Below are 8084 nucleotides of genomic sequence, written 5' to 3'. Positions count from 1 at the left end.
CCGATAAATTTTGACCTCATCCAATGTAATGGTTAAGACTTGTAAGAATCATAATTCACGAGTCCATAACTAATGAATCCACTACGTGTCATTATGCATACTACTAAAACGTAGCTACATGGTGTGTGGTTCAATTTCATGTGTGAGCTCAAAAGTTTCTTGGTCACCTCATGTCATTTCAGTAAGCATTGAGTCATTCAAGCAATATAATTTTAATCTTCAGGATTGACTAATCTTAAACGCATGTTGGAGCTTGATCAAAATATTTTATAAATAACCTTTGAAAGAAACATCTCATGCGTTCAGAATAACAAAGGGACAAAGAAAAGACATGTTTCGTTAAAAGATGAGATGTGATCCCAAAATAAAATGCAGAATGACAAAATTCTTAACAAAAAGGATCGACAGTTTAACACTCTTCTTGGATAAGCTTTTTTGGCGATATCTGTGTTTTTCCAAGCATTTTGATCACTTGTCATTTGATTAGTACTTAAAAGTGCATTTTTATCAAGGTTTTATATCATCATTTTGCACTTAAAGTATCAATAACTCCTTAACTAAAGCATGTTTTATAATAACATATCTAATTATATAAGATACCTTTAATTTATGGTAAATGTTCATCTTAAATGCAGGCCTATCACATAAATGAAAGAATTGATTGATGAGTTGAAGTACTGAAATTGAAAGGACAAAAAGATGGCCAAAGAGATGCTGGTGCAGTCCAAACTGGAACACAGTTCGGTAATTGGGTCATATCTGGAGCTGTAGATCTTGGATTTAGGTTCATTTTATATGGATGGAAAGATAAGACATAGGCCTACAACTTTTATGTGGAGCCCAAGATTTAAAAAGGCTGTTTTCAAGTCCAAATTGTAGCAACAACAAAGAAGTCCGAATCTGTCCTGCAGCCCAGACACTGTTCAGTGTTCAGCCCATATCTCAAGTTCTAGAAGTCCAAATGATCTCAAAGTTTTACCCTGGAAAGATGAGACAATTTCTTAGAACTTTCATGATTTAAGTTTGTTCAAATTATGACGTCATCAATGACAGTTTTGGCAGACAAAAAGATAAGAATTGTCACCAAGTCAAGATGTGGCCACCCACTCATCAATTAGTCAACAAATCAATAGTTCCGAATTTTGGCCTATAAAAGGAGGCGTTTGCCATGTATTTAGGCATCTTGGTGTTCAGATCAAGATCATGCTCTTGCTTTCTCTCTTTGTATTGCTTATGCTTTGCTTTCATTAATATCAAGTTTATGCCTTTCAGTTCCTTTCCTTTACTTAGTTAACTTTTATCTTACTTATGTTCTTATCTTGTTTATTTATGTTTCTTTCTTTCATTATGTCTAGCTAAGTTAATTATGTCAAGGTGAAAAGGTTACACTAATGGTGTAAGGATAAGTATAATATAAACTCAACATGGACTTTAATGTTGGATACTAACATGCTTTATATTTGTTATCTTATTCACTTTTAATACTTTGCTTGTTAAATGGTTAATCTAGATTTATGTTGTATAACACTTGGTACAACAAATACTTGGCACTTTCATAGCCCATACTGTATGGTATAACCGACACCTAAGCTATGAAAGGAACTTGATTTGTTGTTAACATAAGTTATAATCATGAATGCCTGAAAACATTTACAAGTATTAGCATTATTCGAATAAGATAGCTAATGTAATCATGTTAACAATTTATAATCTGATTGGAACCTCCTTGTGTGTGGTTTCCAATTGAATAAAAAGAGTTTATACTATACTTGTTTGAAATACCATTAGTGGATCCTCTAACCTTGACATTTGTTGTTATCATTGTTTAATCCTTACGTTAATCTTCCATCTCAAAATTCTCATCAACTTTTTCCTCTTCTTCTTCACTATTATTATTATCACTATTATTATTATTATTATTGTTGTTATTGTTATTGTTGTTGTTATTGTTACTTTTGTATTATTGTTATCTATAATTTATACAATTAACCTCCCTGTGGTTCGACCCCGGTCTTGCCGGGTTATTTATTACTTCGACACTCTTGCACTTGGGAGAAGACATCAATCTTTTGGTCGTGTCATCATTCTGAGGATGTTGAGGTGACAATATGGCCGATGATGTCATTTTTCACAAACTCAACTGTTGAGATTCTTGAAATTCTTGCAACTGTTCAACTGAATGGCACAAAATCCCCCAATGATATTCATGTATCTTTTATTAAGGGATGAGGGCTCAAAGGCGCACTCAAAAGGAGTTGAGGGCTCAAAGGCGCACTCAAAATGGAGGTAGGGTTAGAAAACGCACTACCTAAGAGATGAGGGCTCAAAGGCGTACTCAAAATGAGTTGAGGGCTCAAAGGCGCACTCAAAAGGAGGTAGGGTTAGAAAACGCACTGCCAAAGGGATGAGGGCTCAAAGGCGCACCCAAAATGGAGGTGAGGGCTCAAAGGCGCACTCAAAAGGAGTTGAGGGCTCAAAGGCGTACTCAAAATGAGGTAAATTGGCGGAGTCAGGGCAATAAGTCTAGAGTCTAACAGATGCTGGTAGACAAACTCGAGTGGTCGAGGTATGTCAATCTTAGCAAAGACATTTGAGCAATTGATGCTACAGTGAGACCTGGTTGGACCACATAATTAAGGCTTCCCATTGTCAGAGTCATCCTTTGATTCATCTCTCATTATTGTTCTAGAATTCTTGGTAGAATCTTCAATCTTTCCCCTCTTTGTAGCTTGTTCAATTCTTTCGACAATCTTCACAACATCATGTAAATCTTTCAATGTTGTTGTGGTTATTTGTGGAATGGTAGAAACTTTTCAACAACCAGGTGATCTTAGTAGCGCACATAAATATGCAACACCACCACTGCCGACATGTGGAATCATGCGTTGTCTCAATTGGAGGAGAAAATGATGAATCTGGAACCCTTTTGTCTCCTCTTCGATTCCTCACTGGCAGTACAACAAACAAACACCTATAGTGGGAATTTTGCTTTGTTAAAGTTGCAATGTCTGCTCTTGTTTTTCTCAAAGCAACATCCGATACTGTTGGACCGGAATGATGTTCACAAAAGAGATGTCTGGAAAGAAGGCCAATGCACCAGGAACAGAAAGCTAGCAGCTATTATGTGCTCTTGGAATATGTGAAGGCTTTGAACGACTATTAGTGCAGTTGAACGAGAACAAGGGTTGTCGTCATTAATTGATGACTGAAGGCATTGCTGTCATTGTTCACGACGAAAAAGGAGAGGTGCAACTTCAATGGAACGTGGACAAGTAGTGTTCCCAGCAAGAGCCTGTACAGACGTTCCCTTTCCACTCTTGAAGCTCAAAACTTATTCAAACAAATTTATGAGTTGAGCTACTTCACCTTTACTGCTCTCAACTTCCTTTTGATAACGAGCCTCTAGCTAACCCCTGTCTTGATTTTCCATCTTCATCAGTCCATTAGACCTCAGGTAGGGGAACATATGTTTCAACCGTGTGCATGCTTGATAAATGAATGAAATGCACAAATGGATGTAAACTGCCATATGTTTTATGCATGCTTGTTATTTGTTTCAAGGTTTCCTTATGACGAGGAATAGACCAGATCAGATTCTCTTAAGAAAGTTCTCACTGAGGACTCCAAACCTACAGGAACTTGAACGGATTTGGGGAAGAAATTTGATGCCATAAATCAGAATCAAAATAATCATTTCTCATAACAAAAAGATGATGAAATTGCCTTTTATTAATTGATATTAAAAGTACAACAAGTCAATCTTTCCAAAACCTTGGACCGTCATATGCTGAGATCTCATTAATTCCATCTCTGATCAACCCAAAAAACTGATGGAATTCATTTCTGGTCATTGGCTCACCATCTGCTACTTGTTGGGCTAGGCCTCGTAATCCTAAAGCATAATTCTTGGCATCATCTGCTTGTACATGATAGGGCATAGCTTCAGAAGCCCAACGTTCTGCTTCTCTTTCTGCATTTTCTTTTTCTGATGATAAGGTTTGCTCAACAGAAAGCAAATGGTCGACATGCTCATCTAAATTGGCAATGACTAAATCTTGATTTTGATGTTGCTCTTGAAGTGATTCATTTTTCTCTTCCAATTTTAATACCATTTCCCCAGCTTTTGATGCTCTTCTAACCCATCTCTTCATGTTGACATCTTGCTTCCTCTTATCTTCTGACAAAAGTACATATTTTTCTTGTAATTGCTGGAACTGAACTTGTTGATGTTGTAGCTGAGCTGACAAGTCATCCTTTTCTTGTTTTATGATAGCCAAAGTTTTCTCTCGAGTGGCTAGATTAGATTCTAACTTTCTTTTTTTAGCCCATAACTCTTCTACTTCAGCATTCAAACTTAGGTTATAAGATTCTTGTTGGGCGCAGACTTCTTCGTGTATGTCTTCAGCAGACTGAATCAAAGACCTGGGTGGCCCTTCAAAAGGAGGAACTTTGTACCCTTTCCCTCTCTTCTTTTGCCATATTGGATATCCTTCAGTTGTTTTTCCTTCTACTCTCCTAGCAGAAGTAACCCTACCAGGATGTTTCCATGCCTTCTTCACTGACTCCAATAATTTCTTTGAGGTCTTGAAATCTTCATAAAATGTTCCCAGTTTGGTAGTCCTTGGAATAAACTGCTCAAATCCAAACTGTCGTAAGACCATGTTGGGACAGTAACTAATACAGCAGCGGGCTCCTATCAACAGGACCCATAGGTACTCACCACAGTATGCCAGATAAGATTTGAAATAAGAGTATCGACTTCTCCAATGAAATGGTGATTTACTTAGACTCAAGAACATTGATTCCCATGTGGTTCTTCCTACTTCATGCAAGTGTTTTTCAGCAAAATTCTCCAGCTGAGAATAAAGATGCCATGGAGTACCAACCAAACCTGAAATCTTCCCCTCAATTATATGACTCACAGTCCAGACAAACAACAACTGCAAGCAACATCTTAAACGACCCCTTCTGACTTTTCTACAATAATTCAAGGATGAGAAAGTTTCTGCCAATATTGCTATAGCCGGGTTAATTTTAAGGGTCACCACATTTTTAAATACATTGACAGCCTCAAAATCGATCATTCCCTCTGCAGATGGGAAAAGAACCAAACCATATATGCCTAAGGCCAAAATTCTTAATCGAATTTCATTGCTTTCATCGTGTAATCTCCTCTTGAATATGGCTTCTAGTTCATTCCAAAACCAACCCTGGCTATTTCCTCGTTTAATTGCATGTGATTTTGCTAGTTGACAGTCTATCTGGGTAATCCAAGCAAAGTTAGAAAGTGCATGCTCTATAGGTGTGTAAAAGTACACCTTTTCTGACTTGGGACAATTTAGCAGGGATTCATACTCCTCGATAGTAGGGGTCATATCCACAGTATCAAATATGAAGCACCGATATTCTGGATCTCAAAACCCTATCATGGCCTGAAAACAAGCATGTTGGACCCTAATCTTCAGTAAATGTGATAGATCCCCATATTGTTTCTGAAAAGTGATTTGATCATGAGGGGATAACTTTTCCCAGCAGTCTAGCAGTTGTCCTGTACCAAGTGATCTGTCATCTAATTTAACATGCTCTGGCAACTGAGACTCAAATTCCGATGGCAAACAATCCCCTTCATCATGTTGGCTCAATTCTGATCTGGTAAAAAATTCCTCAATAGTAATGGGTTTTTCCATCTCACACTTCCTGAGGATCGGTGGAGACTTAATGAGCATATGAAATGTATATGAACATGTATGTTTATGCATTGACACTTGTTCGTGTCCTAATGGGTATATCCTACTTGATAGGATCTAGCTCATAAGGTTTGGCTCAGTTTAGTCTATCCTTAAAGATATTTTTTGGTTCTTAGATTGCCCGAATTACTCGTGAAGTAATCGGCCTCTTAACCTTATACAACATGAGTAGGGGAGAAAGACTCCACAATACTAGTTGTATAGGGTGAGTTACAATCCAAGCAAAAGTCCAAATGAGCATCAGTGGACATAAGTCACACTTGCCACTTGAATCTTTCTTTTCTAACCTTAAACAGGACGAGCTCGGGTCCAGAGCTTTTATGGGTTCACCGTGAAGTGTGTGAATACACAAATAAATAACAAGTATGCATGTGACGATATGAAAAATTGAAAAGAATCACAGTAGATATTGCATAAAATAAATAACGCAAATAAAATAATACCCAAAAATAAATAGAAATAAGAAAGAGTAAATGAAAAGCAAACACAAGCAGTTGGCTCAACCCTAAGTCCCCAGTGGAGTCGCCATTATGTCGATACACGACGTCGGGCGACGGCTCCCGCTTTTTTTGTTTATTTAACAAAAATGGTTTTTTCTCAATTGGGAAAAATAAAGATTTTATTGGAGTCGCCATCTAGTAATTTGAGGGAACTAGAAATCCCAAATTAGACAATGGTCCCAGAGATTCGGGTACGGGGTTAGTTATGATTAAGGGAAGGTAGACACCACCCTTAAAACATCCTTTCAATAGAAAGGTTACCCTTATTTGTGTGTTTTTTGTTTGATTCAAATGCGATTATATTTTGGGCTTATTTGTAATTTTTTTAAAATGATTAACATCGGTCCCTAAAAATAGAAGACACGTTAAAAATGACATCAGTCTCTAAAAATTAGGAGACTCGTCTAAAATATTGACGTTTGTCCCTAAAAAGGAGAATTACGTCTGGGTTACCAAAAGAAATAATGGACATAATCCATATTTGGTATTTACATTTTTGACATCGGTCATTTTTTAAAAAAAGAGACGTGTCGACTTCGGTTTTTGTATTTTTTACAACATGCAAGAAAATTTACAAGCATTTATATATAAAAAAATATCAAAAATACCAGTTGAAATCCAAAAAATTACCTAAGTGTCACTGTATAGGTAAAATACTGAAATACCCTCGAAGTTCTCCGAAAATTATGAAAATGCCATTGGCGGCGCATGTGGCACACGCGCGGCTACTGTTGGCGGAGGGGAGATTTTCCGGCGAGATTTCTGGCCAACCGATGGTCGATCCTGGTAGATCTGATGTCGAGGGTTCTGATGGCGATGGTCTCGACGGCCATTGATGGCTGAGGAGGGAGAATCGTCGGTTTGAAGCTTCGATGGCCGACGAAAATCGCGGCCCTTTTTCGGCCAGATAAGGCGGAGAAAACGCTGAAAACCACCGGGGTTTTTCTTTACAGCAGGGGAGAAACCTTTATGTGGTGGTGCGGAGGCTGGAGACGGCCGGAAAGTGGAGATCGGATGAGAGAGAGAGCGTCGCCGGCGAGAGGAGAGAGGGAGTCTGAGAAGTGCTACGGTGTGAACGCGCGCATGGTGCAACGGTGCAACTGAAGTCTGTTAACCGTTGGATCGTAGTTGAACTGATCCTACGGCTGTGATTGGCTGAATCTGCAGGTTGATCGGACGGTCCGGATGATCAGAGGTTTTATCTAGTGTGACGCGGCGCACCGAAATCTCGGTACACCGGCTGACGTGGCACAACGGGATCAAAGCTTGGATTATTTCAAGGGTTGAGATGTGTTTGGGTTTTAATCTGGTGTGGTAAGCCCTATTGTATCCTATTAAATCAACGGTTCAGATCTAAACACTATTAGATCTAACGGTTAGGATATATTTGGTATTTTTCATATTGTTTTTAATAAAAATCAATATCCTACTCTCGTGAAGAAATAGTAAAAAAAACCTGAATAGTACGTATGTAATCTCTCTTCTCTTTTTTCTTTTTTCTTCTTTCTCTTTCCTCTCCCCCTTCTGGGCGAACTATCACTGGCTATTTATAGCCAGGGGACAACACGGATCTGCTTTAAGAAAAATTTTATACGAACAACTACTTCGCCTACAATTAGTGTAACTGCCCCGCCTAATATAACAAATTTGTATTATTAATTTTGTTTTATTATATATAATAATAAACAAATCAGTATTAGAAAAATCTCGTTTCAACCGCTAAAAATCAATTTTAATGACCGAAAATAATAGTTTTGACCCAAAATAACCTGAAACTCATTTTTTACCCCGGTCGACATGGTTGGACCCATATGGACTCGGTGGACTCGGTTTTGAC

This window comes from Populus nigra, chromosome 15 (genome assembly GCF_951802175.1).
Source record: "Populus nigra chromosome 15, ddPopNigr1.1, whole genome shotgun sequence".
Lineage (NCBI taxonomy): Eukaryota > Viridiplantae > Streptophyta > Magnoliopsida > Malpighiales > Salicaceae > Populus > Populus nigra.
This window is presented reverse-complemented; position numbering follows the sequence as displayed.